Below are 12,243 nucleotides of genomic sequence, written 5' to 3' on the forward strand. Positions count from 1 at the left end.
TAAATACTACAGTAGGTCTGACCTTTCTAGAGAGAATGATCAGCCCCCCTGTTCTGGATGCTATGCTGCTTGCACGTAAGCCCGGAATCTTCTTGGGGGGGGGGGGTTAGGCAGAGCACGCTGTATTCTACTTTAACTTGTACAGAGCTTATAATCAGTTAAAAGCCCCAAAAGGTCTTTGTGGAAAATCTGAGAAAGCTACCTTCTGTATCCCTATCAAGTAATTGACAAAATTTAACAGCAAAAGTGCGAACCACATTTGTGTCTAGACTTCTGCTGCATATCCCGTTACCCACAGTTTCTCAAAGATCACCAGCAATTAACTTGGCAATTTCATTGAGGAGTTCTTAGTTCTCTAGAGTTTCCAAGACTGGCTTTGAATCCTGTCTCCACTACTTACTTATTATGTGACTGAGAGCTAAATCCTTAAATTATGTCTGCCTCAGTTTCTCGCTGTCAAATGGAGATAATAGTACCTATGACATGGGGTTTTGGGGGGGCATTAAATGGTCCATTGTAGGTAAGACACATAGAAGAACAGCATGTCAATCCCCCTTAAAATTATACAAGTAATAAGCAATTATCATTATTCATTGGCATGTGACTTGTCCAGGTTAAGAGTCTTAAGCTTAATTATAGCAACAAGGTACTTAAAAGGTAATCCCATCTTGAAATTCCGTTACTGGTATTTTTTGCTTTTCCATCTGAAAATTCTTCTCTCTGTCAGAGGACGCAGTATCTTTTGGAAGAAAGGCTCCTGGGATCTAGGGCACGTAAGATTTGGCAAAGCATCACTGACTAACTCAGGAGGGGTTTGCCTCACAGGGTAGAGAGTCACATCTGACTACAGCGGTGTCTGCAGTCACAGCCTTTCACAGCTGCATCTGTTTCTGGACTTTGCTAAGCCCAGAGAAGGACCCAGAGAGACAGTCCAGCTTCATAAGGCCAAGATCTCCTCTGGAGAACCAGACTTTAATACATGGCAAAGACTAAACAAAAAACAAACAAACAAACAAACAAATTCAGGCCAAGGGATCTGATCTGTAAGGAAGAAGGAAATGCAGTGAAATAGTCTTCGCATTACTGCCAGCCCTGGCATCGTTCAAGATGCTCACCACCTCGATCTGTAGGAATGGACACGTGGCATGGTGCCGCCTCTCTCAGGTTAACACTGCTCATGCTGTACGATTGCGAGGTGAGATCACTGCCTTCATAATGTTTTCATTTGGCAGGCTGGATGAAAGTGACTACGAGTAACACTTATTCTAATACTTCAAAGCATGTTAGGGCTTTTGAGTCCCTGGACTCCACTGCCGAATGACGGTCAGTTACTGTGGTTTGAGAGCTCTTTAAGTGCCAACGATAAGGTGCAGAAATCAGACCCCGAAGAAATCAGACACCTGGCTTGAGGTCCAGTTATACCGATCTCCTAAACTCCACCAAAGGCATTCTAGACAAATTCCACCAAGGAAGTTAAATTAAAAAAAGAATCCAAGTAGAGTCAGTTAATGGAAGAGAAACAGTCCAGATAACACTTGGAATGAGGGAGGTAAAAAGGAGTTTAAAAAAGCAGCACATTGTACATTTCACTTGACTGTAATCTACAACAAAAACATAATATTTTAGTAAAGGAGCATGAAAAATCACAGCCCAGAGTTCTACTGAAAAGCTGGCCTCTGAATTCCTGAGGGCTTACTGAAATTTGTGAAGTTTTCTTAACAGGAAGGAATAGACTGAGGCAAAAACTGCTGAGCACGGCAAACAAATACCACACAAAACAAGGAACACTCTCTTAAATGTCCAGTGGAAATCTACAAACAAGCAGTGCTGACGGAATTGGCTTGGGATATAGTCAAGATAGAAGGCTACTGGACAGACACAAACGGACACATCCTTTTAGAGGCTATGTGGTTATAGATCTTGGGGATTGTTTTTCATATCAGCAAAGCCCACATACACTAGACTTTAAAAATGTTAGTACTTGCTCATTTAATTAAAATATACACTTTGAGCTGTTTTGCTAATACTAGGGAGGGGTCGCATCAGATCATTCGTCCTATTCCATTCCTCTTACAACCATTGTATAAAAGCAGGCATCTTTGAGACTCCTAGCTAACTAATTGTGGCAATGTAACTGTGGCTTTCTGTACTCAATTGATTGGTCTATATGAGGATGCTGACACTTGCTCTCTAGGGCAGACACTGCTTGGTTAGGTGAACCAACACATATTTCCAATTCTCCCCTGCTCACTCTGCAAGACTCCAGAAACCTAAATGCTTGCATTCCGAGCCTTGTTTGTAGCTAGAGGAGGCCATGTGTCACCATTTGCCCAACGACCTTCAAACAGACTCTTCAGTGGCAGCTTGATCTAATCCTGGACCAATTCTGCAACCCGTCTTTTGATGGGGAAACAAAAGTACGGGTCGTTGCCACAAAAAAATTTCTGGATCTTCATCTCAAGAACACCTCCCATGCCCCTTGTCCTTCCTCTGCCAGCGCTTGGTTTGGCTCTTTCCTGGTCTCGGCAGCCTCCCCAAATTTGTGCTGCTGCCTTGTCCTTCCTATTCTCTCCTCACCCCTCTCTTACGGACCTCAGATTCTCATTAAGACTTCAAAGGAATCGTCAACACGTGCTTTCTCTGTGGTCTTGCCTCTTCTATTAACTTTTCCACGTGTCATAATCCTTCTGCCTTCACCACATTATTACATCGTTATTCAGATGATATCCTAATTGCCAAATCCAATGGGTGCTTTTCAGTCTTAATTTCAGAAAGGTTCTCTGCTACGTTCAATTTTTCTTAAATTTCTGTTCTCTTTTGGCTTAGATGGCACCCTACACCCGTGGATGTACTTTTACGTCCCTGACATTGTTTTCATGGTCTCCTTCCCTGGATCCTCTCCCTGTAGCCCACCCACGAGTGCTGGTGTTCCCAGGCCTTTTTTCTCTATTCATTTCCCTTACTTGTCATTCTGTATGTTCTCTCTGAGTGAGCTCATCCATTTTCATAGTTTTTGCTACTACCTAGGGACTGGTGACTCCTAAACTTCATGTGATCAAGTGTGTGCAGGCTAGCTTTACCTGTGTACATCCCACAGGCATCTCAAATGCAGTGTGTCCAAAACTAAGCTCATTATCTATCTTTGGCATCTACTCTTTACCCTGAATTCCCTTTCCATCGGGGGTGTGGCAATCTAGGAATCTCAGCTGCAAACCTGAGAGTGATTTTTGAGCCCTCCTTTCCCTCACTCTCCTCAGCAAAGGCTAATTTCTGCAAATTCCATTTCCTGTCTCTTAACAGCTTAAAAAAATTTTTTTTTAATGTTTATTTTCGAAAGACAGAGAGAGATAGAGCATGAGCAGGGGAGGGGCAGAGAGAGAGGGAGGGAGACACAGAATCCGAAGCAGGCTCCAGGCTCTGAGCTGTCAGCACAGACCCTGATGTGGGGCTCGAACTCATGAGCCATGAGATCGTGACCCGAGCCAAAGTTGGACGCTTAACTGACCGAGCCACCCAGGCACCCTTGTCTCTTAATATCTTTTGTCTTTTCTGGATCTGTTGTGATTTTCTTGGTTTAGCCCTCACCTCTTCCATGAACTACCACAATAGTAGGCCTCATGCCTGGCCTCTACCTTAATTCAACCCTCCATATTTAGCTCGCTAAATATGAGTTAGAGAAGTAGAGTTATTTATCTAAAACACAAATTAGACTTTGTCACCTTCTTGTAAAAATAACATCAGTGTTTCCCATTGCTGATATGTTGAAGTCCAAGCTCCTTAAACAACTAGGCTTTCCATGGTTTTTGGTTTCTGTCCAACACTTTAGTTTTTCTCCATCTTTCACCATTTTCTCCTTCCTCGCCAATTTATCTCCCTTCCTTCCCATCCTGGCCCTTTAATCTGACATCTTTTGAAAGCAAGTTCCCAAAACATATCTCGCTGTTTTCAGGATTCTATACCTTCCATGGCTCTTAATCCCCTTTCTAAACTATTCGTGCTTTCTGGCTCAGGAAGTGTTTCCTGACTCTCCAGGCAGGGTCACTGGCTCCTCTGGGGGTTTTCTTTCCACATAATTCTATTACAGTAGTTATCATATTCCACTGGCATTATCTGTTTATCAGTATGTCCCCCTAGCAGATCATTAACTCCTTCAGGGCAGAGATTATCTATATATCTATATCTATATCTGCTGGAGGCATGGCAGGAGCTCAATCAACGCTTTTTTAATTAAACAGAACAAGTGATTTAATTGACCAACGTGACAGGACAAAGAATTCACATAATAACAGACTGATAAAAATCAGGAAAGAGAAGGCAGAGCTTGCCACTTACAATTATAACTTCTTCCTTAGTTTCTTGCGTATATTTTGGGGGCTGAGTGGGGATATGGAAATAGCTCATTATAACTGGTGTCCTGGGCTATTCAGGAATCTTGCAGAAGCACAGGCTAAAGGCTTTCTGGTCAATTCCTACCGCCCAAGCACTCTCCTTATAAATTGTGTTGCCGTTAGAAGTCACTTTAATTTCCACCTTGTGGCAGCCAAGACTTGGGGGTCCTCTCTTTTTGACTGACTTAAAGTCCCCGGCATATCAAATAACCAGCATCTTTCAAGGAAAGCCAACATGCTGTCATGGAGGGGCAATCAGCTTAGGGCATTAGGATGTCTCAAGTGGTTCCACATCCTAATATTAACCAGACTGAAATGTGTTTAAGTCTTAAAATTAGTCAAAATTGGACTCATTCAGACCCAGAAGAGCATCTGTTTTCAAGGATGCAGCTGCTCCACTTTCAATGGCAACTTACTGTGACTTCTTTAATTGATTCATGTGAGGATGTCCTTGTGCATCTGCAATATTATCTAAAATTGCCACAATATTAGCTTAGACCGGTATCAGCTGTCGCGAAAGTGATAAATTGAAAAGGGAAAGATGGTTATCATGGCAGGAAAAGAAAGGTTAACTCTGTGAATTCCAGCTTTTCAGAAGATGGTTAAAAGACAATGAAGAATGATCCCATGAGATCTAATGGCTGGAAAACATTTTAGAAGATCAAATTTTGGTACAATCGTTATTTCTGACTCCCCTTGCTATTTGTATGGCAAAATGACAGACACCACAGAATGACGTCTGCTTGAACCCAGAATAAATTTACTTAATTTCTAATCTTCAGTTTCCCTGTTTAGAAAACTGTGGTAATAGCATCTTCCTCCCTCCCAGAGCAATGGGTTATTAGGTTCTGTAAATAATTTTGAGGTCCTTTGATGTTGTTACCTGGCTGACATTTTTAAAAAATAAAAAAATAGGACTGCTGATTAGGGCTGTGACATTAAGGACTGATGAGGCTCACGGAGTCAAAGGGGGCTGTGACAGGAGACCCTCCACCTAACTCTCCCCTCTCCTTAAATGCCTGAGGGCTGTGCTACTGTGGAGCCCAACCCTGGGGTAGGATTTAAAGGCGTCAGACACGATGACGTTGTGGTTCCAAGCTGGACCGTCAATGACAATGGGAGCTAGCTCTGTCCTCAGTCTTCTCGATTTTTCTGTGCCACCATCCCTACTTTTTATTCATTCCCTTGAATTATTTGCAAGCCTATACAAGCTAACCGTCTCCCTACCCCCGTGTTTTGTACACAGTAGTCACTTTATAAGTGGTTGCTAAGTACGTCACTTATGTGTTTGTGAAACCTACTGGCTTCTGGAAGCATAGGTGATCTTCGCGAACTGAAGGATCCACCGTCTTATTCGCGTCTAATTTGAATCTTCTCAGGACAGCGATGTCCTTTCTTTCATGAAACTAACGTTTCATGGTGACTCTTTTTCATCATTCATTCTTTTTCCTGAAACACATTTTTAACCCCTCGCTATTCTTTGCCAGTCCTAGCTTTTGCCACTGTGATCAAATAATTTATTTTGTCACTCCTTGCCACCCACTGAACAATCTAGAACCTAGTTTGAAGTTCTTTTGCTACATTTTTGTACAAGAACAGGCCTTATCTAAGAATCATGTTTGGTAGGTTCTCTTCATTTTGCTTCCTATTTCAAGAGCAATGGTTCTTTTAAAATAATAACTAGTTCTTTTCGGTCCAGATTTCCCTAGAAGATTTGGGGGTGAACAAATAAAGTCAGTTGATTTTAAAAACCAAAATGTTGACTCGGATTGTTCCTTGGCCTATAGAATTCCAACGGCAAGGGATAGCGATGTAGACGTTATTCAGATTAGACCATGTACATGCATCCATGTGTATAACCAACTCTGGAAATACAGCCTACTCTGTGAGACGTAACACCCAACCAATGAATTCTTTTACAGCTAATAGCTATGTGGCACGAATGCCAACCCTTTTCACCGCTGCTTCCAGAAGGAAGCTCTCTTTTGTCTACTCTTACAGGGGAAGAAGGACAAATGGAAGCAATTTTTCCCCCCTCAAGTTGGGGTGGGAAAAAAAATGGAAGGAATGCATTACCAGGAAGGGAAAATGAGATCAAGAATGGAGGAACTAGAGCACAAAGTGATTGTGTCCTATTTATATTTGCTTTTCTAGGGTCTAATCACCTAATTGAGAACGTTGATGGTTGAAAAAAAATGTTTCAAGTGGGTACAGGAGGCGAAGACCTACTTTCCGTTCCGTGCTACTGTTATTTAAATGATGATGTGTTACACCTTTTCTCCTGTTAGTCATAGACTTATGGACAACATAACTTCGTGTTCTTTGGAACATCCCTCTGTCACCCCTCTCTTTCCCCTCTGAAATGTCTTATATTACCCTAACTGGAGGCAGTAATGCTTTGGGGAAGAAAAGGCATGCTTGTCCTACTTATCACCCAGCCTAACGACACAGATGTTCAGTAACATTTATGTAAGAATGTGTTATTATAAGGCAAAAATAAAACAAAGCCCAAAGAGCAAACTTTCATAAAGAGCTCAGGTTTTTTTTGCCTTTTTTTTATTATATGAAATTTATTGCCAAATTAGTTTCCATACAACGCCCAGTGAAGAGCTCAGTTTTAAGGATGCTGCTTAAGAGTAATTTTCATCTCGGGGCACCTGGGTGGCGCAGTCGGTTAAGCGTCCGACTTCAGCCAGGTCACGATCTCGCGGTCCGTGAGTTTGAGCCCCGCATCGGGCTCTGGGCTGATGGCTCAGAGCCTGGAGCCTGTTTCCAATTCTGTGTCTCCCTCTCTCTCTGCCCCTCCCCCGTTCATGCTCTGTCTCTCTCTGTCCCAAAAATAAATAAACATTGAAAAAAAAATTTATAAAAAAAAAAAAGAGTAATTTTCATCTCTATGAAACCATACTCTTTCGTCCTGCTTCCCAGAGGGACAGAATTTATCCTCTCACTTTTTATTACCCCTAGAACAACAGTTCTTAACCACTTTCCTCACTTCCTCACAGCCTCACTTTCCTCATGTGTCTCCTCAGAGAGTTGTTGTGACGACCAAATGCAGAATGTGGCCCCTCGCACAGCACTTGCCACAAAGTTAGGGACCTCCTCCTTCTTCTTCTTCTGGCCTTCAGCACTGCTCACCTCACGCTGTATTTGCCTAGAGAGAGAGTCCCTGGTAGCTTGTGAGGTCTGTGAGAACAGAAGGAGTAACTTCCTTCTCCTGGCATCTCTCACAGACCATGGCTCTTCCTTAAACTGGGCAACAATGCCTGTTGAATGGAATCTTCACGCTAAGGACAAATCAAAGAATTTCGTATCTTTTTCTTTTCGTTGAATCTCCACACTGCCTTTCAACCTAATGTTAAAGCTTATTAGCTTGGAACATTATTCCATTTTAGGGTAAGAAAGGCTAGGAGTGAAACTGAAGAATTATTCCAAATATTGACCTATGGAGGGAAAACAAGGGTGATTCGTGTAGGGCTCATTGCAAAGGGCAAAACAAAAATGAGAACCAAGATAAAAAAAAGGACAGTTGTTCTCTTAGGCTACCACAGGATAAGAGGCCGATTCTGAGCCAACAGGTTTAAGCCACACACTGCAGTTCTGTAGAGGGAAGATCACATCTTCTGCTACTCACAAAACGGCGCTTGATGGTAACAGGCCTGAGCAAGCCCCAGGTCATCCAAGGCCATTAGCTGGAGACTCCTCCTTCTATACAAGGCAAACCAGCACAGACACACTGGTTTTTACGCCTTGTGAGTGACAGTACAGACCTTACTCCCCTTCGGTCCTGGGGGGGAAACATGAAGATTGATTTTTCCTTTATTCCAAATAATCCTCCCTGAGGCCTGGTAAAAACCTAATCATCGACTCAAAAGGCGTGTGGTGTGGCCAATTCAGTTCCTGCCGGATATGAAAGAGAAATGGAGGAAAAGCTAATGAACAGCTCCTGTCCTTGCTGCTCAAAGGCACTATTGTGGGACTCTATTAGATTTCCGCGGACTTTGTGAGCCTTTTGTATTTTGTAAAACCCTGCATCAAAAAGCATCTTGAGGTGTTAACAAATACTTAGGCAGATATTTTACGTGAATAAGCAACCCAGATGTAAGTTTCAAGAGAATTTCAGAGGCCAAAATATTATGTGGCAAAGAGATAACATTTAGTCATGTCTCAATGGGATCCTTCCGGCTTTAGCATTTGTAAATCTTCCAAAGAGCCTCTGGAGCTGGCTTGTTCACAGCGTAAATCAGAAACATGAGGTCCATCTACAGATAGTGAAACCAAACCACACAGAAAGCAAGCACGCTGCCCGAGACGACACTGGTAAGCAGGGGCCACAGATGAAGACAGAGATGAAGGGGTTAAAGGGAACATCCTGCACTGGGTCCCTCTTGCACTGGACTTCTCCCAGGGGCCTTTTCTTCAGGACTTTCCTATTCAGGCAGCTACATCATCCATACATTTGGACTGGAGTTGAAAAGTAATCATTATCTTCTTGACCTACAGCAGATACAACTTCGCTTTTATCTCTGTATCCCGGTAAAAGGAGGGTCAGGTACCTACCTCACAGGAGTCTGATGATTAGATGAGAAAATATAGGGGCACCTGGGTGGCTCAGTCGGTTAAGCGTCTGATTTCGGCTCAGGTCATGATCTCACGGTTTGTGAGTTCGAGCCCCGCATCGGACTCTGTGCTGACAGCTCAGAGCCTCGAGCCTGCTTTGGCTTCTGTGTCTCCCTCTCTCTCCGCCCCTCCCCTGCTCGTGCTCTTTCTCTCTCTCTCAAAAATAAAATAAACATTAAAAAAATTTTTTTAAATGAGAAAACCTACAAAGGCTTAGAACAGTATTTGACACACAAGCGCTTAATATACGGCAATTGCTATTACCATCACAATGACTACTGTTACTTATTCAAACAATGATGTACTGACTGAATAAATAACAACAACCCAGGTTCCTTCTCCTTCGTCCGTCGCTTTCGGTCGGCTTTGGAACAATCAGAGTAGCTTTACACAGCGAACGGCAAAACCCTCACGAACTACTGTTAGTGTAGAACAAAGCAGGTAGAATCGTAGATGCGCTGGTCACTCTGATCCTATTGCTGTGAGGACAACACACAGGCAACTGACATATCCGGAAGACAGAGTTGTCCCTGCCACCGAGCACACAGACAGTCACGGAGACCAGCTGTGGAGTTGGTGACGGCTCCCTCTGAGGCTGCAAGTAACAAATACAGGGAGGACGCACTTGCTAACACATGGTGCTGGATCTGCCGGTGTGAATCCTGCTGAGAGAATTTTTCCTCAGTGAGGACAAGTGTGGCCACTTCTCCAGTCCGCAGTCAAGATGACAGTTAACCAAGTCCCCCCCTTGTACTCTCTCTTGTGTCAGACATTCCCTCTGCAGGCTAAAGGGATGAGCTGGTGCCACACACCTACTGACGAATGCCTTGTGAAGGTTAATAATATGCAGCCCTATTTCTGTCTTTCTACATTAGTAACACATGAATACTGTTCTCACATGCATTCTGGCCTTGCCATATAATCCCTAGGATAATTAACAGTTCATATAGATCCTTCCAGAATCGGCTTTCCTAAATATCAAAAGGTTCATAATCTGTTTTTTTAATGTATTTTTTATTTATTCTTGAGAGAGAGAGAGAGAGAGAGAGAGAGAGAGAGAGAGAGTAGGGAAGGGACAGAGAGAGAATCCCCAGCAGGCTCAGTGCTGACAGCAGAGAGCCCGATATGGGGCTGTAACTCACGAAGCATGACGTCATGACTGGAACCGAAGTCAGACGTGTGACTGAGCTACCCAGGAACCCCTATACTCTGTTTTATGGCCAGTTAAGGGTAAGCTACATAGAGCAGCAATCATTTAACTATCTGGCAACTATGTAATCTGGGGATATGTATTACCTCACTCAAAATCAAAGTAACTTTCTTTCTCTAAGTAAAAGGATCTGAGTGTTCTCATATTAACCATGAACCCCATTTTTCTACCTATAACATTTCTCTGGGAATGAGCAAGTTTAGGCTCAGCAAGTAGTGGCTAAATTCTGACTCAACCACTTACTAAGCGAATAACCTTGGGCAAAATCGTGAAGACCTTGAACTGGAGTGGTGACAGTTTCAGCCTCTGAGAGTCATCATAAGAACTCGGCGTATGTAACGCACGTAGAACGTTTAGGACAATGCAGGGCACACAGTAAGTGCTTACTAAATCTCAGTTATTGCTGTCGGACCTCTTGGTGGGAACCCTGGAGACTGAAACTCCGAGACTCATTTCCTTCCTCATCCCAACACCTTGCAAGACACTGGAGAGCTGTGGGCTTAGTTGTTCACGCAGCTAATGGACAGAAAGAAAACGCTGTAGTAAGACATTTACAGGTGTAAACTCATGACATTCTGACCTTAAAATGAGGAATGACAAAAGTAAGAGAACACTAGAATTCTGGCAATGTTCAAAGCAGCGGAGGCAAACAGCAGAAAAAGGGACTAAAAGTGGCAGGTTTAAATTTTACCTTTTAATCTACAAAGTGAGGAGACTGACTTTCTCCAGAGTTGTCAATTCAATAAAGGAGGTGGCATTTCAGGCAGACATGAGGAAGTGGAGCTTAGCGGGAAAGCAAGGAATGAGACTCAGAAGCAGCTTGGGAGGAGATGAGGAGATACAGTCGTGTTTCTCACATTCCTTTGAGGGAGGAATGACGGGATCTTTCTTTTCAAGGAAAAGATGTCTGTAGCGTTTGGTTCTTCAGCAAAGCGAACTCAGGCGTTATCTTAGGAATTCAAAAGGGTATTCAACAAAGCCTGGAAATTGTGTTTTTGGGAGAGCAGGTCTGCCTTACTCAAACAGGGCTTTGTAAGGTCAAATTTGTATTCTGAATCAGCGTTTACTTCACGGTCACAGATGGTTTTCACCCGGCCAAAGGTGCTATGAGGAGAGACAGGAGAAAAAATGCACCCGGGTGTGTGTGCATGGGGCACGGCGATGGGAGGAGTGATCATGAATCTATATATAGCCATAACATTTGGGTCTGAAGTGATCAAAATTGTTATTTTCACAATAAGAGCATTATAAATTATTTCATTATGTACGTAAAGACACTGACGAGTCAGGTCTTCTATGAAAGCTTCAAACAGCTGAACTGGGCTTATTTTGAAAAGATGTGTGTGTTTTTAAATGTTTATTTATTTTTGAGAGAGACAGAGAGGGAGCAGGGGAGGGGCTGAGAGAGGAGACAGAATCCCAAGCAGGCTCTGCACTGTTAGCACAGAGGCTGACGTGGGGTTTGAACTCACAAACTGGGAGATCCTGACCTGAGCTGAAACCGAGTTGGAAGCTCAACCAACTGAGCCACCCAGACGCTCCTGTGTGTGTGTGTGTGTGTGTGTGTGTGTGTGTGTGTGTGTGAATTTACTACCATTGGAGACTTGCTACTTCGTTTTTTCTTGGGAATATGTTTGTCTTGATATTACCCTAGATTCCATCCATTGTAGAAAGTGAGAGGAGATAATACACCTGTGCCCTTGTCTGTTATCAGCTTGGCATCATCCCCCACCCTTCCCTGGAAGCTCAGGAACCGTATTTTCCAACTCTGTGCCGGCAGGGGTTTTGGGTTTAGATCCCACCAGCAAGAGGCACTCCCCGAAGCTGTGGAAGGCACAGAGAGAGGGAAGGCACGATCCTCCCCTTGCAGTGGAGGAAAGATGCCCAGGCAGATGGCGAATAAGAGGACTGCAGATGCTCCAGGAGAGCTCTGGTGACAGCTGCTTCCTCGCGGCAGTTGGTGACACCTCCTGGCACATCTCCTGTATTTCCTCATTTCCTGCAAGCCGGCAGCTATTTTCCTTG

At 43.5% G+C, this 12,243-nt stretch overlaps 1 protein-coding gene across 1 annotated transcript in view; it reads right to left on the reverse strand.

Annotated features, from left to right (window-relative positions):
* Positions 1-12,243, reverse strand: part of EXOC4 (exocyst complex component 4) — a 762,629-nt gene that overhangs the window by 74,272 nt on the left and 676,114 nt on the right. The gene's annotated exons all lie outside the window — the stretch shown is intronic.

This window comes from Herpailurus yagouaroundi, unplaced genomic scaffold, assembly GCF_014898765.1.
Source record: "Herpailurus yagouaroundi ecotype Mexico unplaced genomic scaffold, PumYag 100, whole genome shotgun sequence".
Lineage (NCBI taxonomy): Eukaryota > Metazoa > Chordata > Mammalia > Carnivora > Felidae > Herpailurus > Herpailurus yagouaroundi.